The sequence below is a fragment of the Cygnus olor genome, chromosome 3 (genome assembly GCF_009769625.2).
Source record: "Cygnus olor isolate bCygOlo1 chromosome 3, bCygOlo1.pri.v2, whole genome shotgun sequence".
In the NCBI taxonomy this organism is placed as follows: Eukaryota; Metazoa; Chordata; class Aves; order Anseriformes; family Anatidae; genus Cygnus; species Cygnus olor.
The window spans coordinates 118,211,242-118,236,686 of NC_049171.1; the positions used below are offsets into that span (position 1 = coordinate 118,211,242).

Sequence of the window (25,445 nt, forward strand, 5' to 3'; positions counted from 1 at the left end):
TTTTGACCTGTTTTTTGCTCCCCCCACTGCTCTCCAGTGAAACGAGGGATCTTCATAGCATTGAGAAATTTCCTTGTATTTAAGAGCACAGAAAATGCAGTGTTGTATAATATGTGCATACAGAATTGCTAGTGGAATTACACTCATTGGCTTGCCACCTTTATAAACCTGCTTTGATTTTAATACAAAAGTAATTCTTTGAATATTGAGACCTGTTACAGGCATGCTGAACTGTAAGAAATTGTCAGCACTCAATCAAGAGTTGGAAGGTGCAGACAAGTTCCCATTTTCTATTTGTGCAGACCACTATAAATTGAGTTAAAAAGAAAAATGGTCAAGTAGATTTCAGGGAACACTGACAAAGAAAAAAAATAATCGTTCCCAGTATCAACCATTTCATTCCAAAATGCAGGCTTTGCAGTGCAAAGAAGAGGAAAACAAACAAATTCACTGCAGCCATCTAATAAAACTGAAAATGAAAAAAATTGCTTGGAAGTAGAGTCAAAACACCGGGTAAGAGATGACACAAATAGACAATTTGTAGACAAAAGCACTACAAATTCCATAAAACATCTGAAATGAGATTACAGAGTCAGGACAATGGAATCATACACTGAAAGTAGTGTTTAAACTGCATTCTAGAAACATTACTACTACGCCGTAATGATATTTAACAGGAAAGTTATTTTATTCTTGCATGTGTCCTAAAAGTGAGTTGAGCCTATGTATATATAAAAAGTTTGTATACAAATATTTGCTTTTTTAGAAGACCACAATGACACATTTTTTAAAAAATCCCTATAAAAACAACACATTGGTTCCTATTTTTGAAAAATTGAATACTTAGTGTATGATAAATGGTAATATGACTTTTTATAGCTAGGCTAGCAAAAATGTACTAACTGAAGACTTCATATAAATAGTTGAGGTGGATGGCCTGTGGATATTGTACACAAATAAGCTTTCTAAAATATCTCTTTGCTGCCATCAGTGATGCCTACTTAGAATAAACTGACCTCCAGGCTTCTAGCACTGCAACTGAAATGGATTTTTTTTTTATTTACTTTTACGGAAGAAAAAAAAAATTCAGTCTTCAGATCATTGTTATTACATGAGGAATGAGTGCTGCATGAAATACATTCACAGATGGTGCCTAAACATAAACAGCACACAATGTGTATACAAGATAAGTCATTATTAGTTTCTCTGGGTTTTTCATATTTAACAGGGGGGGGGAAGAATATGCCAGAAAAGAAATTTCACAACATTGAGGTGCTACAGCCCAAGTGATCCTTCGTGTGCAGCTGTGACTCCAGTGCTGCTGTCTGACTCCTCAGCTCCCAAGGCTTTGGAGAGAAATGTAGCTGCCTTAATAAAAGCTTTGTGGCAAATTTAAATTACGCGTGATTTTAAAATTTCTTTTGTTAGGCAGTTCACTTTAGCTTGTGCAGGCCAGCAAGATACCTGACAGAGACCAGGGACTTCATGCAGTGTGCTGTTCGCAGCTCTAGAGACTTATGGCCAGCAAGGCATGTTTCTGCTCTTCTTCCCACCAGTTCTTGTAATTTTATGCTAATCAGATGCCCCTAAATAATTACTCTGATTTCTTGTAGACACTTATGAAGTACTCTTCAGAGCCTGTCCCAGGCAGGCATAGGTGATCACAAGGAAAGGCGGAACCAGTTAATCTATTGTAAGCGACTGCATTTTGTCTGGTGTTTCTTGAATAGTCTCTGTGTTCTGGGGTACCTTTCACACCAGAACTAACTTTGTGAATGCTAAAAGCTTACAGAAGTTCACAAGTAATTAAAAAGAGTGGTGGGAGCTGTTTAACACAGGCACACCTTTGGCTCAGGAAATTCCTCAGCAGCAAATTCCTGGAGGCTTGGAGAACTTGTTGGGAAAATAACCCCGTACATCTGCCTCATTCTCATACTCTTCCCAAAGTTCACTCTGCTTAGCTACTGGCTGTTTATTAGACTTGCGTGAGTATACAAGCACTGTGTTTGGGAGGACTCAAAAAAGGGTAGCAGATGCAGGCACGTTATTCTTTGCTTTAACTATAGCTGTAACCATAGCCAGTCCCCTTCTCCCCATAGGCATTAGTCTTCTATTCAGTCAGCATCACGGGAGGTAATGGATGCAGTGGTGGAGAACAGAGCTTTCACACAAAAGACATTGACTTGTGGTCTTATCTGGGGGCTCTCTCTTTCAGGCTTCTTTGGGATTCTGTGAAGTTTATTGGCTATTAATTACTATTTTACATAATTTTATGTCTTATTATAGATGTTTAAATGTATAAAAATTGAAAGATTCTCATTTAGTGCATTAAACTCAAGTTTAACATGTGTGAGTTGTGAGAAGAGTAGGAGAGGAGTAGCTCCCAACATTTTTATATTGCCATCTGTGGCTGAAAATCTGCACTAGATCAGTAGCAATGAATTAGCTGGTTGTGTAGTAAGTATTGACCTAGACCTGCAGCTAAAGCTGGAGCTAATCCTTAATTAGAGCTTTTCAAAAGCAGGAAAAAAAGTTCATTTTTAAAATATATTTCTTAGTTCAGCACCTCATGATGTCAGATAGGAGTGGAGGCAGAACATTGAAAACACAGCAGGAAATACTAATTTTATACTATGAAAATACTTTTGTTTGCATTGGAATTCCTGTTCTTTCTGTATTTCAGCCCTGATTTGCAGGCACACACAAGTTTAGGACTTTGTGGATAATATCCTTGCTTGTGAGAAGCACATGTTGTTTTCAGGCTTTGAGTTAACTGCTGAGCTTTCTTTGTTGCTGTAGACCTCGCTAGTAATCAGTGTTGTGATATGGCCTTCAACATATTTGTCACAGCTTTATTAAATATTTTATTTTTAAAAGGATTTATATTTTGCAGCTCTCACTTATGGACTTCACTCTTCCTCGTTTCAGCCCTGCTCCAGGAAACCACTAAAGTACATGCTTAATTGACGGCGTTCAGCAGGATTAATCTCTTGTTTAAATGTGAAGAACATGCATTGCTGGGTCAGAGCCTCAAAGAGTCCATGAGTAACTGGGTGAGCAAAAACTAGAGAGAGTAAGGGTATAGCATAGCATCTTCGATTTTAGTTTTTGAGAGTTGAAGATGCTGCAATTTATATACTAATACAATGTATTTGTGTATGTCAATATCATATAATACTTAGGGGAAAAATGTGCAGATAGATGCTTTAGTTTTGTTCAGTTAGAGTATTTAAGGTAACTTCTGGCTTTGGGGTAGATGAGACAGAAGGGGGTGAAAACAGTGCATAAAATTTGACTGAATGCTCATGAAACGACATAGTCTAGCAAGGTTTATATAGTGGAAGCTTTAACCAAAAAGGCTGTTCTTTCTCTGATGTGTCATACTAACGTCTTTTCCTTCGTGGTTCTTGATAATTTTGAGTATGAGGTTCTCAGAACAATCATTTCTTCCTAAAAAATTAAAATAACATTAAAATTATTGTTGCAAAATGAGAGGCACCAAATCTCTAAAAGATGTAGGCACTTGGATTTCCGAAGACAACACTGTAATGAAAATGTTTGCTGGCATTGTTATGGTATAGAAAATACAACTTAATATTGAATTCTGATCAATCTGTGTAATGCTTAGAGTGTCCTGAATGATGTTAAGTAGAATAAAATCTATCTTTGCTAACATTTTTTCTTACTTCCTTGCAACGCTGGCTTGCTCTATTGTGCATTCAGGCTCAGGGAAGGCAACCTCCTTTATACAGACAAGGGCTCTCTGCTGTTTCGGTTTGTATGAGTAAATCAATATAAGTGTTCAGAACCTTTCCATTTTTCTTTCTGGTGTACCTTTTACAATATGGAATGAGAAAATTCCCTTTCTCCTCACATTTATTGCATGTTTTGTTCTATAGAGCAGTCTTTCTGCTCTATGTTTCCAGAGGGAGTTTGGGTCTTTGTTTACTTGTGGGCTTCATTAAAGAACATCCAGTAGCTAACAATTTCCATCATCAACCTTTGAATATCAAGCACTCTATTATAATACTCTTTGAAAGCACTGCATGTAGTGCAGAAACCTGAGAGACACAAGAGCAGCTCTAGTCAAGTTATAAAAAGAGCACTACCATAGCTGCCTGAACAGGAGGAACGTGTGGGGAGATCGAGGGCATTGCCATGACAATCCCGATTTGACGGAACTTTGTTCTTGTCGCCTTCTGGCGTACTTTCTTCTTCCAACATCAGGTGCAAATGATGATTACAAGAAGTTGTGCTTGTTGTGGAGAAAATGTAGCCGAACATCCCTTCTTCTGTTTGTTGGAGCTACAAAATAACGTGGTCAATGGAGTCTAATTTGAATGAAATTTTATGGGCACGCAGAGGTTGGTGTGAAGTAAGGAATGCTCTATTTTGACCTCTGTAGCCTCTCTACAGAGAGCTTAATAGATAAATGTTTTAAATTACAGTATGTTCCAATTATTGTACATTTATGGGACGGTGTGAGCTCCCTCTACGGGCTAATTTAACGTCTGCAAATTCCAATAATTCTTTTTGTAACAAAGCCTCTGTGTAGCCTAGTGGATAAGGTGCCTGCCTAAGGTTTCTAAGGTTGTGCTCTTTTGAGCGTGTGCAAGATTGCTGCCACAAAAGTGTTTGAAGCTGCCGCGTTTGAAGCTGCCGCGTGTGTTTGAAGCTGCCGCATTTGAAGCTGCCAGGTTTGAAGCTGCCGCGTGTGTTTGAAGCCGGCGCGTTTGATGTTGCTGAGTACGTTTGTAAATTTGAGGCAGACTTTAATATTGTTAGACGGTAGGGGAGTCCTTTTCAACCTTTTTTCATTTTCACTTGAACTTTTAAAAAGTTTTATTTTAACTTTTTTTAAACTATTTTAACTACTTATGTCAGCTGAGGAATGCTGTGATTCACAGCCATTATTGTAAGGAGGCTGTTATGTATTTTTAGTGCTGCTGGACCATAGGAATTTTGAGTGACTTTGACTGCAGACAACAATGTGGAGAATAATCCTGGCTGTGAAAAGTGCTGTTGGGGCTGCAGAAAAGTACAGAATAATTTTGACCAAGGGCAATCATGTCTGCTTTTAAAAGAAATCCAAGTATGCCCAGGTGTCGAATTGTGAGTTGCTGGACTGGGAGGGAAAAAATATTGCTGGAAAGAGATTTGGAGTTTTGTAGCTGGACTTTTGACAGTGTGTTCTGTTAGCCAGGAGCTGAGAGTTTAAAAAAATCTGATGGGGCTGTAGAAAAGCCTTCAAAGATGCTGGGAATGAAGAACTTCAGCTGTTTGGATGGTCGGGGAGAGGTATAAATGGTGCCATTGTTGAAAGCTGTGAACTGTTGAAACTGCTGGGAAGTAAATGTTGAATGTACATGAAAGATGCAAGGTATAGTTTGTTCCTCCTGGAGGAGAAATGTTCTGTAACGGTATTTAAGAATGTAATTTTTGAGTCTAAAAACTGACCAAGAGTTGATCTGGACTGGGAAGTCATGACTGTTCGGCGGTAGAAGGGAGAATGCTTTAATTTATCTGAATATTGTTTTTTGTGTGACCAAGCAATATCTTACTCTATGAACTTGAATATTGGTTGAATGTTAGAGGTTCTACAATGTAGCTAACTGGATGTTCTCCAATGGAACCGATTTGTTATCGGTGGAGCACAGATGGACAACTTCTGTTCATTGTTAACAGCGATTTGGGAACACTGTTCAACAGAGATGTTTGTAGTTCTGCGCATCTGGAGGACTTCTCCCTTTCACTCTCATCCAGACTTGGAGCTTCCTTTAGTGTTGATGATTATTCATTGACTTAGAGATTCTCTGGAAATCCCACCAGATCTGATAATCTTTCAGTCATTAGATAGACCTGGTAGTTACTCTCTTAGCATGTGTGCTTCTCTACCGTATCTGTTCAACATTTATCAGATTGAATTCTTGGCACAAGATTGGGATATGTAGTCTATATCTCAGATAAACTGTAGCAGGATGTTAAACTTATTTGAGATCACAGATTATTTTGTTTATAGTGTTGAATCCCTCTCTGACTGAATCATCACCTTTTATTTCTCTAGAACTGACACACCTCTGTTCTGATGATTATTCATTCAATCTGTCTTTTTTATCATCTGAGTTGCTAACACTAGACATTGTTTTGTACAGAATTACACAAGTTGATGAAATTATTAAAACAAACACAAAAAAGTGTGGTATATTACAGTGATTTGAGTAACTGTTCATGACTTGGCTCCCTGTGAAGGTTTGCACTTAGTGATTTTTTAATTTCCGTACAATACAAGCACTGAATGAATCTGATTGATGCTGTTTGTGACAAATTGCTAGTATTGTGCATTTCTTCCAGGCACTTCTCTTTCCTATTTTAGAATATTTGTTATGTTTGTTTGATTTATACCGTTGTTTTTACCTCCTTTAGTTTACCAAGCACCTCGTGAAATTAACTTCAGCATTTTCTTTGCTGATTATGCAAACTTTTGAGTGCCTTCAAGCGTTTTCTTAGATGAAGCGAAGTTGCTCATGCTTCTCTGTGTGCCATGTTTGATGAAATTCTGGAGCTGCTCAGCTGGATGGTCAGCTCTCCAATGCCAGGCCCCTATTCTGGGCTTTTATATGGTTTGGAGCAGTGTTCAGTCCTGACTTTATGCAGGAATTCCTCTCATAATTTTGGTGGTATATATGGTGCACTACCATCTTAATTGCAATACCACATATCATGGTCTTCTTGATCTTCAGTAACCTCTCTCTTCATTTTACTGTTAATGAAGTTTTTATTGAGTATTATCAACTGTAGCTCTGTGTGATTGATGATTTTTGATAATTTTATATTACAATTGAGAGTGGTTGCTGCTCTGTTTCTATTTTCTTCCAGGCTTGGTAAATCAGAGGTGGTTTTTTTGTTTGTTTTGGTTTTTTTTTTTTGTAATTTTATATAGTCTTGCTGATATAAAATTTATTGGCATTTATTCTAAAGTTTAAATACCTTTATTTGTTAGTACTTTCTTTTTTTCTTCTATGAGCTTCTTCCCTCCATCCTTTCCAATGTGTTGCATTCCCTTTGTTTTCCCTCTTTTCCCTGTTAATTTTAAGTGGAATGCCACGTTAACTTGTGTCAATGGGTCCCATCATCAACTTCAGATAATACTCATAAAACTTGCCTTCAGTTTATTTTCTTGCCCATAACACAGCAAAGTGATTATTGAAGGCTATTGTGATGAACATCTGAGTAACTTCTCTATCTAAAAGCTTGCTAATGGCATAAATTAATCACAATTATTATTATAATAAAATTATCCAAAGCAAAACCACTGCATAAGCTTTTGAATAGTCTTGATTTTTCTAAAGCAAAGGTGTGAAACCTTTAGGCAAATCTTCAACTATTTAAGAAAATTGACAGTATAAACCCTGTTAATTTACATCTCCCTTGCTTCTTAAAGTTGGTGTGTGTGTGTATATATATATATATACACATTTTATCCCTCTGCCTATTTATATATAACTAGGTTTTTAGGAATCTAAAGCTATTTGAAATAGGAATGTTTCAGTTTTCTTTTAATTTGTGATCCTGAAACATATGCTTATGTTAGATGAAGATGAATATGAGACAGCATTCATAATCAGTCCTACAAATTTCATTTATATTAAAACTACAGTATTTGGTCATTGTATTGAAAATATTTGTTGAAATAGTTATATAACTAACAGTTCACTGTGCACAATGCTATGTATTTTTTCCAAATTATTAGAAATAGTTTGTCTATTTGTTGTACTTCTTCCATTTTCCCTCGTGAATTTTTAGCAATTTGTGATATTGCTAGTGTATCGTTTACAGTTGTACTTAATAATTAGTATACTAGTTATACTTAATTGTGTGTAATTATATCCTCCTCTCAGTCACATATGAAAGATCACCAACAAGTGAGAAAATGTGAAGCATTCAGCTTATTGTTTCTTCTCCTCCATTTTATGCATTATGCACAAATGGGATTATACAGAGTGGAGATGGGGGATTTTCTTCTAACGTATTCTGCCTTACTTTTAATTGAATTAATATTATACATCTCCTGACCTAATAGTTTTTTGAAGAAAATTGTCTTTGGACTGTAGTTTGCATGGCTATAGTTGAAAATGATTTATATTATTTGTTTTTCTCATTATTGGCTTCCTTTTGTTTTGGAAATTCTGTGGCTGAACAAACATCATGTTCCCAGAGAGACAGGCTTCCAGCTAGCTAAACACTCTCCAGTTCAGTTTCAAACTGTGATGCCTAAAGTTTAGCTGAGAAATCCATACTTAGGTGGAGTCATCCGATTAAAAATAAAATAAAATTTTTAAAAAATCTGAACTTTGAGATGCCCAAGAACTGGTGGATGACTGTGATTCAACATGACACCACTCATTTATAACTGTGAATGCAACTTTGAGCTGTATTTAAGCACCTTAATTGAAAACATTAGCCTTTGTTTCTTTGTAAGTAAGCGTAGACTGTGTATGGCATTGCACACCCCCTCCCCCAAAGAGCTTATAATCTGAGCAAAATAGTCAAAGCATAGCTTGGATGTACTGGGACACATGGAATAGGGAATTAATGGGTATTTATTTTTCTTGTAATTGTTTAGCTCTGAAAATTCACACCAGGCTTATGTCCATCTGTACCTCATTTCTTAATTTTGTGACTATAAAATTTGGATCCTGAAAAGGAAAATGGAAAGTTTTGTTTAGCTGCAAAGCAAATATGTATAGTTGCACAATATGATTTTGCTTGATGCCTAGTTTATCTACTGGTATGCCTGACCTACAAAGTGAGGCAATCTTTTGGCCTAATTAACCTTAGTAACATACCCAAAAAGCTGCAAACTAGTGAGGTTTGGATTATTGCTGGCATAAGGCAATCAATTACAATGGAAGCCCCCCCCCCCTTTTTTTTTTTTGCACAATCAGCCTACTTTGGGTTTGGACGAGTGATGCAGTGGTGAAGTGTTGGCTACCTCATGGCTCATCCATCCATTTTCACTCATTTCATTTGATCCAAACCAGGGGATTATTTATTTCACACTCTTGCTAGAGAACACAGAAGTGCTTTTTCTGTTGACACAGAAAGACACGGTAATGAACGGAGTTGATCTAATAACATAAAAACTCACCAACTCTGTTTTGGTTTCGTTATATTCTTTGGCTACTTCTGCTTTAGGAAGATATATTTCTCTTATGCACACCTGTATGTGCTTGTTAACAAGTTAGTTATTAACAAACAAAACATTTTGTACTGGTTGGTCTTTTTTTATCATTCATTATGCCCTGCTGAGTAATTCCATCCAAGAGAGAAAACAACACTACATGATTTTTATGAGTGGTCAAACACTTGAAAACTTGCTTGCAGAATTAGATTCACATTCCACAAAGAGTGGGAAAGGGTTGCCTTATGAAAGGTACAGAAAAAGCAAGGAAGTGTAAATCAATTGGATAACTTACTTGCAATATGTAATTCTACTTGCCCTTTTGTTATACAGTAGGGACAGAACTGGAAAAAGTGTTTAAGATGGTGGACAGAAAAGGAGCCTTTTGTCAGCTGAAATTCTTCACTCAGGGTCTGTGGAATTCCCCTTTCTCTCTAAAATGTTGGCTAAACGGCAGCATTTTTGCATCACACATGGGTATGCCTGTTCTCTGCTACCTGAAAATCCAGTGAAGAGAAAGCAGCCAAGAAGCAATGCACTAGAGACGTGTGTTTGTACCTTTACCTTTTCACACTTTCGCTGATCTTGAAGTCCTACTTCAGCTTATAAAACCAAAGTTGGCTGGCATGTGTGGAATCACAGTGCACACTATTGTTGAAAGTGGTCTATAAAGAAATGGCCAGGGCTTTGTTTTCTATGGACTGCCATGTTTTCCTGCCATAGCAAGTCAAAGCACATGCCTAGCAAGCGCTGTTTTTGTCTGAATTTTCAGACTAAGAGACCTGTATTTTTCATGAAAGCTTTTCTATACTTATCTTTGAGAAGGTGTAGTATCTTTAACATTGGTGTCTGCATTCTGCAGCTGCAAAAGGATAGATTTGGTGCTTGTAAAGCAGTGGTGTCTTCCACCTGAAATACCCTGATTCACATATGAATGCAATGGAATGCGGCTGTACATAAAATTCCTTCCATTGTTGCACGACTTGAAATAAGTAGCTTTAATCCCCTAACTGTGTATGGGAAAACAAGAATAGGTGTTGTTGTTTATGGTTTGTGAACAGACTTGGGACTGAGATTGGTGCTGGCAACACTTTTTCCCCTTGAACAATAAAGTTCTGCATATGAAGAGAAATCTGAGCATTAATACGGAACCCTTTCTTTAAGTTTCAGGACTACATTATGCATCCATATCTTGGGCCTAACAAAATGAATGAATCCTTTTAGTTTTCCTACAGTTATGGCTTTAAAACAGGCAAAGTCTTTTTATTTTTTTCCACTGCAATTTAATCTAATTTTAATATTCCCTAGATAATAGTGAAATAACCAATTCTGTCCAATTCTGCTTTAGATGAAAGCATCAGCATGTTTGGAACATAAACCTTATTTTACCTTTTGTTGAGCTGCCCAATTTAGTAAGAGCAATTCAGTGCTACATCTTAAACATAGTATGACTTGGAACACTGGAATCTGCCTGGAATGTGAAAAAAGGGAATAATTTATATTTAATTGGTCTAAACCTACCTTTCCTAGGTCAATAAGAAGAGGAAAATCAGCAGCATTAATCAAGATAAAATTATCAGCTGATTAATCAGTGTTCTAATTACTGCATAGTTCTTTCCCTTTTCAGTTTAATTACTAAACTTCATTGTCTTTTCCATATGGCCATCATGCATTCACAGTACACTTTTTCTCCTGGTGAGATCATTAATATAAAAAATGTACATTCAAGACATTACTGAAGATATAAGAAATTGCTACTGCCTACTAAGAAATTGCCAAGGAAGCTGCAAATCAGCCATAGGTTATACAGGAAAAGTCTAATAAATCTACTAACACTTAAGAAAATAGATATAGTGGAAATGTAATTATGATTATCAAATCAACCTTTGTCCTAAAGTGAGTTTTACCAGTCTTATTTCATCAAATCTATCTCTTGGTTGGGTCAGAAACCAATCACAATCTGCCTTAAATTGGCAAAATGCACGGGAGACCTCCTAAATTCATAGGGCTAATGTAGACCACACAAATATTCCCGGAGCATATTTCTTTAGCAGAATGGCCCAGCTTACTAGGGCCCAGATCCTCAGAGGTATTAGCCACTTTGCTACCCATGGGGTAACTGATTTTAGTAGATACTAGATGCCTAAGTATCTTCCACGGATTTAAGCCCAAATGAATATATCTGCCGTGTATTATATTGCCAGAAGTAGCTTGTGTTATTTAGGCTCTGTCATCTGGGATGCGCCCATTTCCAAGTCAGCACCAACCTGGAGCGAAGGGAGGAACAAGTCGCTGTTCCCTCCTAAGAGCTGAAGCTTCGTCAGTGTGAGTGCCCAGCTCTCTGTGTTTGGGGAATGCACAATGTGGTCTTGCATCGTTGTAATTTATTGATTAATGTTTTAAAGTATATGCCTGTGGTTTCTCACCACCTTATCACCAAATGAGGAGGGCATAAAAATGACCTTTATGCAGGGAGATGCATGAGGTGTGCATGACGTGGTGTTTACTTTTTGAGCCTTGCATGGCTGGCCGTGCTGTGCAGGAGTGGTAGAGGCTGCCCAGACACCCTCAGCCTCCATCTTTAGCTCCTGACAGCAACACCTCAAAGATGTGCTTTTCTGCAAAACTGTTCAATGAAGTCCTGGTGACTTATTTCTAATTGCATCCTTATTTCCTAAGTATTTGTTATATTCCTGACCAAAATGTGTTGTGTGGGCATATCTACAACATAATTACAGGGTTTCCCAGTTGTGTTTCAGCCCTTGGGTAACTCATGTTATCCGTGAGACCAGGCAAGGTGAATTGCCAGAGACAAATACTTCTGTCCTAGCGTTTTGTGAGAGGGGTGTGTATGTCGCAAGGGCTGTTCCCCCTGTGGGGGGAACAAAATACGCTGTGCTCCCTTGCTTTGGGGGTCAGTTGCCAGCCCTTACAGTAAGCAGCAAATTTGAGCAAGGGCATAGGGAAGGTAGGCCCAAACGAGATGGATTACAGCTGCATCTGCAATATAAACAGGGGATTTCTACCATATGGTTTCCAACAATATCTTCTGCTCTTTAAAACATTTCTATTTGCTTGTCTGTTTCATTTAAAAATCAGTTTTTCCTGAGAAGTAGTAGAAATACCAGTTATTTAGTTAACTGATTAGTAATTGAAGGCCTAGTTTGGAAATTGTACAAGTTTCCTATGAATATTCATAAAAAATAATTAACTTGGATTCTGATTTAGAGCCCAACAACAGTTCACTTCAATTTTACTTTTATTTTTATTTTTTTTTTGATAGATGAGTTAATTATATGCCGGGGTCTAGTTGCTGGGCTTTCTTTCCTACGCGGCGATTGACTAACTGCTGCTGGTGAGAACAATCCCGGTTTGGGGGCTCACTCTCTTTTGCTTTGGGCCTTTTTTGGGGCCTTTCCAGTGGTGCTGTGCAGCTGGAGGGTGGCACGTTGCCATCCCCCTGCAAGGGACATGGTTGCCCCAATGCAGCGTCCCTTTGCCGTTGCACAGATGAGTCTGCTCTGGCTTTCCTTTCCCAAAAGCAGGAGTGCCCAGGGAAATTGGGATTGCCCAGAGCCAGCGAGGGACAGGTCCCTGGTGGAGCCAAATTCAGATTCACCCTGTGGCGAGATGCCCGCTGCCCCAAAGTCGGCCGGCATCAAGAAGATCAGAAGGCACAAGGAGGATGGAGGCCACCGCTCTCCTTCCCAGTGCTTGGGTGAGGGCTGCAGCCTCGCTGTTCTCACCCTGCGGCCGACCGCGTGAATTTGGGTTTTGGGAAACACCCCTGCTCCCCGAGGACAGGGGCAGAGAGGCCACCGTCCCACCAGGTGCTGCCCAGGAAGGACTCGCAGCTGGGGAGGCAAAGGGAAGGGCGAGGGGCTGGAGGCTCCCAGGAGCCCCGGCCTCCGCTTCCCGGCAGAGCAACGCTGCCATCTAGTGCCGCGCCGGCTCGGCCCTGCTCCTTCCCCTTTTTTCTGAAACGTTTTTATCCCGTCAAGGAAAACTGGCTCTTGGAAAACAACCAACTCAGTTGGAACTCGGAGATAATAATCAGTTTCTCTGGGCTTGTGAAATTGGCTCATTAAGCGTGCTTTTTTAACAGAAAATATTGGAAGCGATTAAGTCTGCTTTACTGAGTGGGCATGAAATGGCTAACCTTCGGCCACCCACAGCTCCTAGGTGCCTGGCGTCGTTTTATGCATGCGGCGTAATGTCTTTACTTGAAGTGCTGTTTATTCATCACCTGCTTATTTATCTCTTTGCATTTGGCAGGCACATCGATCAATGTTAAACTGTCACACAAGGTTATTTTTCTTTTACATAACAGTGGAGGCCTAAGGTAGTGGCATATTAAAAGTAATAACTTTCTAACTTGTAGCTCAAGATGACAGCACCATTTGTACCTGAAGATACTACAGCCAGAAATTCAAAAAAAAAAAAAATGGAAGGGGAAAAAAATAAGGAATTTAAAAAACAGACAGCATCTGTTAGGTATTAATGGTCTTCCAAGGTCAAAGGCTGAACGACAACATTCCCTGTGTTGCTATAAGCATGTGTCCGTGTGTTGTGGATGTGTCTCGGCTCTTCACCATGAAAGAAATCCTCCCCTGACCCATCTGAGATATCTTCTGGCCTTAGTGTTTCTGATAAACCCACATGGGGGCTATTTTACATTTGCCGTTGACCACCCAACCTGATTTATACCCTAGCGATCCGGCAGTTGTGCTCAGAAGTGCATCGATTCCTCCTGATGTCAGTGCAGATGTGGAGGCTCGCGCCCACATCCTCCTTGCACACGATGGAGGCCGCCTCGCTGGAGGCCAGGCCACGCACACGGAGGCCGGCAGCCTGAGTCCAGTGGATGGGGAGCGGAGGTAAAGCTGGCAACAGCCCTGTGCACGAGAGGCACACAACAATCTGAGGGGGAAAAAAAAAGTCAATGTAGAAGTAACTCTTCATTCTAGTTTCTCTCACCCCCCCTTTTCTTTTTTGGTTCTAGTATTCTGTTGCTTTCAAACACTGCCCAGCTTTGATAGACTTCCTGTCTTGGCACAGGGCCAGGCAAGCTTTCTCTGTACAAACAGGTTTTCTTTTTATTTTCAGTCCAGCCTAAAAATGCCTACAGATAGAAGAATGTCAGATCTTTTTAGTGTTGAATTTCAAAGCGGTCCTTAGAATTCCTTCCTTCCCTTGATCTCGTCTTTGGATTGCGGCTTGGACTCGCTCTCTGTTTCTAAATATAAGCCGTGGACAGTGGCTTTCTAATAAAACACTTTGATAGCCTTGTGTACATGGGAGTTAAGCACAGAGCCATGGTGGACATTGTGTCAGCAGCACCGATCACGCCGACATGAAGCACTGCTTCTCTCCCACCACTGTGTATGTTGTCTGCCAAAGTACCCTCACTAGAAAGTGTGAATGAAAAAATGGAAACGCTTGAGAAAGCAAGGCCATGAAACTCACTTGCATTTCATGCAGATGGCATCTTGCTTTCTGGATTTAACAGAATTTATCATTGAGGCTGGTCTGTCTTTGGATCTGTTAATTCATGTATTCATTCCTGCTCTTGGGCAGACAGTTCTGCTTTATCTCATGAAGTGCAAACCTTGGAGGGAGGAAGGGAGAGAGGGAGGGGGAAAGCTTGTCCATTAAAAAAGCAGCACCTCCACATGTCTATGCTCTTTGGATCAATATTTGCATCAAAGTGGTTTAAATGTATGTGGCTCTAGGGCTGTCCATTCTTTCAACCTGACCTGCAGCATTGATTAGGGCTGGTATAAGGAAGGGAAAATAGCAAATCCGGTAAGATAAAATTAAAAAAAAGCGAGGAATGTCACTGTGACTCCTGAGAAAGATGTACTTAAAGCGCTCACATCGTTTGTATGAACTCAGTAATCCCCTTAGTTAGGGACTGCCTCTCTTTGCCACCCACATATGGCAGTTGTGGTTCATTTGATCTTATTTCCGAGGATAACAAAGAATACTTCAAATTTATTTGAATAACAGTGAAACCTTCCTTTTGGGATATGAGAGTTATCTTGGTTCTTCTTAAATATTCACACTGGTTTGTAATTACTACTTCAATTTCTGCTTACATGTCCTGATTCGTGGAAGGCTCAGAGTAAGTTTATGATGTGGATAAAAATTATCTTCTGCACGTTTTCTTCTTCCAGTAACACTGCAAGCCCTTTCTGGAACTCCGTTGGACATTATACATGCAGGGAGTGTGAGGCAATTTACACCCATAAGAGATTCTTATCTGAAGAGGAGCACAATTAAAGCGAAGCTGCAGGGCTGACCCTTGGATTTTTCCTGATTAAAAGCTTTAGTTGGCATTCTGGGTGAAGGAAACATTTGGTTCCCTTCCCTGTTCTGCTCCTTCTGTTGTTTTTTCTAAAGTGTCTTTCCAATTCATTTTAAAGTGATGGATTGAAAGCGATAAAAGAGGTCACCTGGCGAAATCCTGTCCTTATGGTGGTAGTTCAGGGACTTCACCGGGTCCCGGATTTCCCATGAAGAGTGACCGCCTTTCTGTGGCTGCTGGCACTGGGCGGTGTCTTGTGGCAAGACCACAGCTTGCTTTTACTTTTAATGCATGCAGTGTCTTGTTTACAATTTATGTTGCAGAGGATAAAATTGAGGAGGCAAGTTGCAGTCTTGGATCTGCATTTTTTTTCCTCTTTGGTCTCAAATGGACTTCTGGTATTGAATTCTCTGGATGTAGGATCAGCCTTTAAACTTTGACCTACATGTGTGATGGCTTAGGCAACAGCTAATTTTGAAGCACAAAAGATTTAAGATCAGCTTTTTTCTGAAACGACTTCAATTTCTGATAAAGAGAAACAGAAAAACAAAATGACAGAACACAGTATAATACATAAAACCGAGAGGGAAAAAAAATGACAGCTAAGAAATTTATCATGTAAACAAAGAAGTCCACCCTATTGAACGGTATAAAATTGAATAAATAGAATGATCTCTCCTCCACACTCGGCAACAACTCTGCTGGCAAAGCACTTAGCACCTACTCAGATTAGGCTGCATGAGTACAACAGTATTAAGTTAGCCCCACAAAAGAGGACTTCCAGTATTAAGAGTGATCAAAGGATTTTAGCAAGGCAGGCTGGCCCACAACCATAAAGGTCCCCTAATAAAGTAGAACTGAGCAATTAATTTACTTGACAGAATGTCTGTGAGCAGATTGCAGTTTCCTTGTATTTACTTGTTGTTCAGCATTATTTGGCATTTTTGTGAACGTGTTTACCTGCAGAACTGATTGTGAGCCGGGCTCCAGAAGGATTTGATAGCTGGTATTTTAAATTTGCGCTTTGTTGGTTACAGCTAATTGGTCATCTCACGCAGAGGAAGGAGGAGAAAATTAGCATGTCTGAGACATTTGCCCAAATGTTAAACCACTGTTGGCCCCATAAACCTCTCCTGCAGCAGTTGGCATTTATTGTCCGTTCCACTTGTCTCACTTCACCTGTCTCCTGGACATAATTTAGGGCACTACCTGCCAGTAGACCTGTCCTAAAACTAATATACAGCTACCCATAAAATAGCTCTGTTCTGACCTGGCGTCGGTTACCTCCCGTGCTTGTTGTCTAACCGAGTTTTATTATCCCTAAGGCCAGTGGCTCCTGCAAAATGGCTTAGGATCTTGTGGCCATTGTGGTAAACATCCTTGTAGCATGTGCTTTATATGTAAGGCAGACAGGTGTACGTGCTGTACTTTGGGGGCCAGTGTGGGGAAATTACAGCCCTAGGTTATTCCTCCAGGCAGTGGCCTGGGCTGTTTCCTCCTTGGCCTTTGGAAGCTGATGGTTCTAGGCAGGTTTTTGGTGCACCGTGGAGCTAACGATATTTTTCCTGGTTACATTATGTTATCAGCAGCCCAGCAAGAACCTGAGATGGTGTCCACTGGAGATACTGAGGTGTTAATAGCCAGCCAGTTCTGAGGTATTTTCATCTGAAACCGAACTTTGTCGCTGTGCAGCATTTTTAATTCATGTTATTTGGCCACACACAGCAGGTGCAAGCACTTCTGTGGAAGAATGCACAGCAAGGAGGCTACAAACATAATAACCTCCATAATTTTATACAGGCTAGTTCACCAAAGTTCTCCTGTGCGGCAAAGTACCCGCTTTCCTTAAAGCAGTGCTAGGTTCTTACGAACTTACCTTTTAAAGGAAGCCCTGCTAATTTTCCCGTGTCCTTCCTGTCTTCTCTCCCTCTCTCCATCTTCCTTTCCAAATTCTTTCCTCTCTGACAGCCGTGTGGAAAATGTAACATTCAGTTTTGCCCACCAGGCAAAAAAAGCTTTGGGATTTTCTGCTGTAGCTTGTCCTGTGGAGTAACTGGGGGTAACTGCTTCTGTCTCTGAGTGCTGATTATGGAGAGTAAAGTGAAGGTGATGGCAGTACTATTGTAATGAATTCATGCTTGATTTTTCAAGAGGCTGTATTTTCAGTCACCTGCCTTATAACACCTCTTATAATTAGGTCGCTTATGTAAAAATGGATGTGTGTCTAATGTTAGACAGGTTTTTTTCTAAGGTTAGACAAGTTTTGTTTTTCTGGCTCTGATCCATTCCCATGCAAACGTGAGATTGCTTCGTGCGATACGTTCTTCAGTGCCGTGTTCTGACGAGTTTGTGTCTTAAGCAATGAGTCTGTCCCACTTACAGTGCTAATTCAGCTCCCTGCTGTTGTGTGTTGAAGGATCTAAAGCCCTCATTACCTTTCCTTAAAGTACGTCTAATTTTTATTAAACACTAAAAAGGAAACACTTTTTCCTCAGAAACCTTCCCTTACTTTTGGTGTAAGCATATAGCAAGCTTGATGCTCAGCAGTAATGGTGTTTAAGAAATGCAAGAATAGAAAGAAAACTATTAGATCCATTACAGAGCTACAGAATGTCCTGCAGCAGTGTGCAAAGCACCCCATTTCCAGCTGGGGAAAAAGCTTTTGGAAAGTTTTGTGTGTGTAGACCAATTGTCCCTGCAGTCAGCAATCCTAAATGTGAATTCTGCTTTCTACTGAATGAACAGGCGCGTGAACAAATTAAAGTTATCTAGCAATGTTGTGACACAAACAAGAAGGGAAAGACTATAATCTGTTAGGACAGAAGTATCTTCAGTTTGTTTTGCTCCTTTTTAAACAATTCTTGACTGAAGCTGACAATATACAACAAGCGAAGAGACATGTCAGATTCTGAACTGGTTGAAGTGCTTTTTTTCACCTCTGCTTCCACTCACCTGTTACTTTTATGTTCTTTACAATGAAGTGATAAATAAGGCAATTTCCTTTCTCTTTTTGTTACCTGTTAAACACAATTCCTGTTGTTGATTGTTTTTCAAATGCATAAGTTCATCAAAAGTAGGGGCAAGATTTCTTGAGAATCTAAAATAGTCCACATAATGATCTCAGAAGCAGAAAAATTCTCAAATTAAGGAGGAAAAAGTATAGGGAATTAAGGCATCAAATACTGCGAGGCCATATTAATAGTCACTCCATGTACCTTAGGAAAGCAACTATCCTATATACTCTGAAATAAAAAATGAAGCATACCTCAGTAAAACCTCACTCATATTTTGTCTCCAAACATCCTTACAGTTTATTTCAGCCCTCTTATAACATAGGAAATTTGGCTGTAAATCTATCTAGGTAGGAGTACAGAAAAATAATAATTAAAACTGAATTTTCAAAATAATTTGTAAGAATTTGGGATCCATAATTCCACCAGGAATCGATGCCTATTGTCACCTTCACATGCCCAAATTATGTGCCCTTAGGCTATGAATTTCAAAGAGACCTTAATCTTTCAGCAGCCTGGTATACAAATAAGGATGTTTCTATAGCAATTCTAATTTCAGGAAAAGGACGGAATGCTAACTGAATGTGAGCAGAGTGCTGCAGGTATTAAGGTGATGCATGTTATCTAAGAGGTTGCTAGAATGTGATATGAGCTGTTTTCTCTGTAGTTTTTTAGTTTATATATATATATATATATATATATATATATATATATATATCAAAATAGAGGGGGAAAAACATGCCCATGTAATAAGTCTTCATTGACCTTACCAGTGCTTTTGATGCTATTAGACTTCTAGCTCTGTGAAAATTGTTGGCACTATTTCCGAACTCCTGGATGTCCAGAAAAGTTTGTGAAATTATCCGTCATCTGCACAACGGTGTGCTGGATGGAGGCTGTGGCTGGCACTCTGTTGGATCCATTTGTAATAGCAAAAGGAGTCAAGCAAAGGTATATTTTGGCACAGACTGTTCTTTGGACTGTTCTTTGTAGTAATGATTGATGATGCCACTAGAGACATGATGCCAGGAATATTTATTAAATTTTGAACATCTGGCAAGCTCTTTAACCTGAGCAGATTGAAGGCCTCCACAGCACTGAAGGAGAAGGTTATATGTGAACTTCTTTGCGCAGGTGGTTCTGCTTTCGTTGCACACACTACAGAAGACCTCTAGTTCACGACCAACAAATTTGCTGTGGCAGCTAAAGTCTACAGATTTATCGCCAGTCGGAAGAAAAGCAAGGTTATGCTCCAGTCCAGAGCCGGAAAAGCATATACAAGATACAGTATCAGAATCAACGTACCAGTGTGGGTAATGGATTTCATTTATTTTTTAAGAGATTATCAGAAGTCTAAGAAACCACATGCTGAATTAAAAATGCATGTTTTGCATGTGAGATTGCATCATAAATTGACACCTGCATGGGATCCCACAGAATACCAGAGTTAGTGTTTATTTTGCTGTAGTAATTTACACGTTAGTCTGTGGCTGTGAAACATGGACAAGTCATTGCTGGCGCATCAAAGAGCTGGAAAAATTCCATCAACAGCACCTTCAAGCTATTATGCATATCAAGCTGTAGGATAAGAATCAGAAATAACAAGATTTTGCAGAGAGATTGCACAAACAGTATTGAAGCAATCATTATAAAAGCATTATTTTACTGGACTGGACATGTCCTCCCTGTTTAGGACATAAAGCTCCCACAGTACATGTTGCATAGTAAATTTACAACAGGCAGCAAGCAGATGAAAAGTCAGAGAAAAGGAGAGGCATTTGTCCAGAAAAATTCACTCCCTGGTTGCTACACAGATGCCATCATTTGGGAAACTCAGCATCAGCTATTAATATAGAGTACTACAGTATGAAGTGAGACATATTGGTCAATGGAGCCGAAAAATAATTCACAACTGAGAACTTGTGAATAATTTTGCCCTTGTTGAACATCTGCAATTGAATCACGGTATCTATATGCAGTTGTACTAAAATCAATTTTGGAAGAAACCAAATCGTAGTTGAGGAGCGATTTAGGCATCGTTCTCTCCATGACCACAGGAAGACTAAGTTGTGCTTTAGGAAACAGCTGCAGAGAGCAGTGTTAGAGACTGGTTGCTGCTGCTCCCTGCCCAGCCTGTGGGCTTACATATGTGCTAGGTTACTGGCCAGTGTAGCTCTGCTAATGGAGTGGAAGTGGGTTGAGAGCGAATTGGACTGAAAGAGAAGAAACCCGGATGTGGTGCTGAACAAGTGCTGCAGTGGCTGAAAAGAGAAGGCACGAGCTCAGCTTCCTATCTGGAAATGATGCAGGTGATTAAGTCCTGCTCCAGTGAAATGCATTTTAATTTACACAGCTCTCCAAGAAGGCATCAGTTCGTAGGCAATGGGTAGCTGCAGTCGGCGACTTCTGGGATCCCGCCGTGGAGCATGCAGGGGACTGGGCTGCAGGCTTTGAGATGTGCAAGTTCCCTGTGGATCAGGATTGCTTCTCATTTCCCTTGGTTTAGGGAATGCTGCAAGAGGCACGATTGTGCACAGGCCTCCCCAGCAAAGAAAGGGACAGACGTTCATGGGTGTTGTTCCCTCCTGCTTCCTTAATATGCAAGCTTATAATGAAAAGGAGATTGGAGGGAAGGAAATAATCAGATCAACTGCTGTCGTTTACATTTAATTGCTGCGGCTGCCATTGCGGCACTAAGCATTGAAATGTGCTCAAGAAAGTCTGAGAAATGTTGCATTTGGTTCTGTAGCTGCTCTTTAAACAAGAGTTATTCAAATAAGAGCCTAAGATGGCAGGCATTCCAGAGCAGTTGCTCTGCTAAGCAGGTCAAAGGAGGAGCACAAAGCACGTCTCAGATCTTGGGAGGTGTCTGTAATAAATGTAAACAAGCCAATTAGAATATATTGTTTGCTGAAATGAAACTTCAAAACTAGGGGTGGTTGTACACAGCCTATAGGAAATGAAGTGAAAGCAATTCAGCGTGTGTAAAATTGATAGGCAGGGTTTTATCGCGCTCTCCTTTTTATCTAAAGCATCCGAAATTCAGTAAATATATTCACTTGCCCTACTTCTGAGAGTAATTTTTCATCAGATTTTCAGTAATTGGATATCACATATTTTATGGTCTTATTCCATGTAGCCAAAAAAGAGTAAAATGATAAACTGAATTACTTTGGGCTGGCCAGTTTTTATGGGGAAGGAAGATAGACGGGATGCTGTAGGAGTAATCCTCTAGACCTAGAATGTTTGAAAACTTTCAGGCTAGTAAAAGGCCCCGTCATTGGCATGCAGTATTTCATCTCTGCAACGAGATATTGTTTACCAAAAGAAAGAGGGGGGGAAAAATCAAGTGTTTTATTGTAAAACCTGTCTAGATTTTTAATGGAATATTGGAAGGAGGAAATACTTTTGTCCTGGCAAGACCTCAAGGGTACTTTTCTTAATTTCTCAGTTCATTTTATTCTTTTATCTAAAGTATGTAAAAGGGTTTCTGTATTCCCGTTATGAAAATGTGAATATTTTATACCACAAAAGAGAACCATTTTTTTTTTTTTGGTAAAATATTCTTTCAGAAGAAACACAATCGATGTAGTCAGAGCTAACAAGCAGATGGATGTATTTGAATGCCATTATCTTATGTACAATGATATTATCTCTTTCATGAAAAATTCAGCAGTTTGGGCTGCTTTAGTCAAGGAGAAGGAGGAAGTAGGAAAGAAAAAATAGTGAGAAAAACATGATCAGACTTGGAATCCCTGAGGGGGTCACATTGCATCATTTAGCAGGAGAATAAGCAATGCAGAAGGAGCAAAGTTGGTGGAGCTGCTGTCTGCTCTCCTTATGGCGTTCTTGGCTCTGAGCTCTCTTCAAGCCCTGCAGCTGTAGGTGGGCAGCTCTTGGGCCTGCTAAAGCATCACACCATGACATTTTTATCATCAGTCTAGGAGAAGAAAATAAATTTGCTAACAGAATATAGTTGGCAGGCTAATACTGCCTTGTCACATTCCAGACATCTCCAGGTCTGGCCTGAGCTAGAGGAAACAAGAGTGAGGGCCAAGAAGATCATGATGGACATGTTATATAAAGAACAGAAATGCATTTGGTGGAAGAAAAAAAAAAGTGGTGTGTGTGGGGGGGAAGGTGAGGGTTTTCTGTACTAGAAATCAGGTATTCCTTGTGATTTCAGAAATGGGAGCACTTGTGCATGTGAAATATTAGCACTTGGAGTTGGAAGGCTCTGTAAAAGTTATCCTCAATTCTCTCTGACTTTGGAGAAATATTTGATTTCCTTTTAGTGAGGGGGGAACAAACAAAAAAACCTTAAATACTGTCAAGGCATAGGGTCTCACCCTATATTTAGGTATCCTGCTATATCCAGCAGCTGATAAAAGGCATGTAACTTGTATGCAAAAGATTAGGTTTTGCTCTCCCTGGGAGTGGTGTGCCAGAATGGTTCCCACTGCGGGAATTGGGTACTTGTGGCATTTTATGCTACACGAGCTGCTTATCTGCGACATTCTCCACGGTGGTTAAACAGGAAGAGGGAGTAGAGAAGCTATGCCTTTTGCTGCACAGTTTTAATGGTGAAAACTGGCTGGAAAAAAATCAAGTTCTTGCCAGGTAACATTAGAGTTGAACCATGTCAAGAATGGACGTTTCATACAACGCGTTCCAGCAGGACAGCGTATGATACAGTCACTCAGCTGGGTGGCTGAATGGTGTCAAGCATTTGGTGGATTGGAAGAATACAGACTGGTGGGGAGCTTCATATCGGCAAAATGACACATGGGTATAAGGGTCACTGTGCTCTTCTAAGCTGTGCTCAGCAGCTATGCTCCCGCAAACTTAGGGTATGAGATGATTCACATCAGAAGGCAGATGCATGGATTAAATTCATTTTTACATGCCTACCAGGAGAGTGCTGCTTGTGTCTGGTGAAAGCACGGGGTTCCTGAATGATGGAGTCTGTACTGCAGAAGCATCATCTTGCAGAGAGTCTGTGTTCTGCAGGGCACCCGCCCCGACCCAACAACATTTGGGGCAGTGCTGAATTTTGTTTAGTTACATTATAGAAAATTTCAGAAAAATGAGTAACTAAAAAAAGGTATTATGCAAACAATGCAACTTCTTTGGGGTTCTGGACGTGTCATGGAATGTCTTAATGATGAATGTTTAGGAAAATAGTTTTCATAAGCAACCAAACAGATTGACTGCAGATTTCCGTAGCTCAGGTTGTGGGGAGACATGTAAACCCAGATCAGACCTTCAGAAGTCCTTGCCCAATACTTGATGTTTATACCCAGTCCTGCTGCCTTTTTCAGTGTGTTTTTTTTTCCAGACATAGTACAGGATTAGAGCATGTAAGAGTAAGATTTACTTTGGTGTAAGGTCTTGAATGTCATTGAGATGTTCTGCTAATCTAGAGTTGTTTATCTTTGTTTGAATTTCAGTTATAACCTTACATCAGGTTTAAGTATAATGGTTTTCTTAAACCTTAAAATTATTACATCTAATTGGGAACGTTTTTTGTTTTTTTCCCCCCTCAAAATGATGAGTTACTCAATTCCTGTGTCATGTCCCTTTAGAAAAATAAAACAGGTAGGAAAATATTCAGGTCACTCCTGTAAAAATAACCCCCCCTTTTTTTTTTCTTTTTGATGAAGTTTTGTTGAAGTTTGTTGAAAGTGCCGGCATTTGGTGGACTGATAGAAAAAGTAGGACTGAAAAAATATTTAATCTAAGTTGTAAAGGAGCTTGGAACCACACCACAAGCATCATAATTAACTTTAATAATTATAAATGTAAATGCAGACAAGCCACAAGGTTTTAATGGTGTGCCACATGCTTCTGCTAATTATTTTAGAGTTTGGACACATTCAGTGCCAGCTAATTATAAACCCTGCTATGGAAATCATCTGTTTATATTAGACTTATTGATCTCTAGTGTTTAAGCAATATGAAAAGGGAAATCTACAATGCTGTACCATCTGCTTTGTATTCCTAATTGCTTTTAAAGAATCAAATATATAAATAGTCAGCTTTTTATATGTTGGGCTTCAAACTCATTCAGGAAACATGTTTTGCAAATCTAAGAGAACAAGAAAAAGATGGAGTATTAATTTATTCTCTCTTCCCCTCCAACTTTCTCCATCCTTGTGTCTCTGCAGTTCAGTGACTTCAACACGGGAGTAGAAAACACGTGTGTCCCAGAAGTCCCACATATTGGTCAAGCCAGCTGAGAAGCTATTCAGTTTATCATTTACATCTTTTAATTGCACATTTTCTTTTACTCCTTGCCATCAAACGCACCTTATGGTCATGAACATTTCTTGTTATTCCACTTAATGGATACACAGGAAGAGGGGAAGGGAAATTAATGTTCAAACTAACGATCACCTCCTCTGGGAAGTATTTGGCTTTATGACAGATTAAGCCTATTGGGCTGTATGATGGGCATTTGTCTGGGGGGAGATTCAGACCTTGGATTATTTTTTTGGTTAGGAGTACAACTATTAAATATTTCTGCTATTTCACAGTAATTTCATATCATTGCTGATTTTCATGCTGGATAAAATAGTTCTTTGCCCACCTAGCAAAGTCACACTTCGTCACTTATACCTGGACGGTCTCTTTTGTTAGGTACTTACTAAACTTTGGTCCTTTAAAATTCTGTTAATAAAAAGATGAGTCCTGCTCGGTGTTTGCAGGACTCCTGGGACTTGCATCTTCCCCAGACCCATTTCACACGTTGAGGAGAAAGGAGCAGAGCTAAAGGGATTTGTATTGGTATTCCCAACTCTCCAGCCCTTTCTGATGTCTTATCCCCTAGACTTTTTGTTCTGCTTTCGCAATTAATTTCTGCAGTGTTCCATGCACAAAAAAAAATCTTTTTCTAAAGTCAGAAGTTCTAGCTTAGCCTAATCATTTTGTTGTCCCGAGAGGGGGT

The 25,445-nt window shown here is 39.6% G+C and overlaps 1 long non-coding RNA gene across 3 annotated transcripts in view; it reads left to right on the top strand.

Moving 5' to 3' along the window:
• LOC121066982 overlaps positions 1 to 25,445 on the top strand; it is a 123,750-nt gene that overhangs the window by 86,579 nt on the left and 11,726 nt on the right. The window contains exon 8 of one of the 3 annotated variants that reach the window (XR_005818049.1): positions 13,894 to 14,138. The exons of 1 other annotated variant lie outside the window; for it this stretch is intronic. This is a non-coding gene — a long non-coding RNA (uncharacterized LOC121066982). Of the gene's footprint in view, positions 1 to 2,928; positions 7,306 to 13,893; positions 14,139 to 25,445 lie in introns of those variants that run through there. One more of the 3 variants, XR_005818047.1, reaches the window with a different exon arrangement.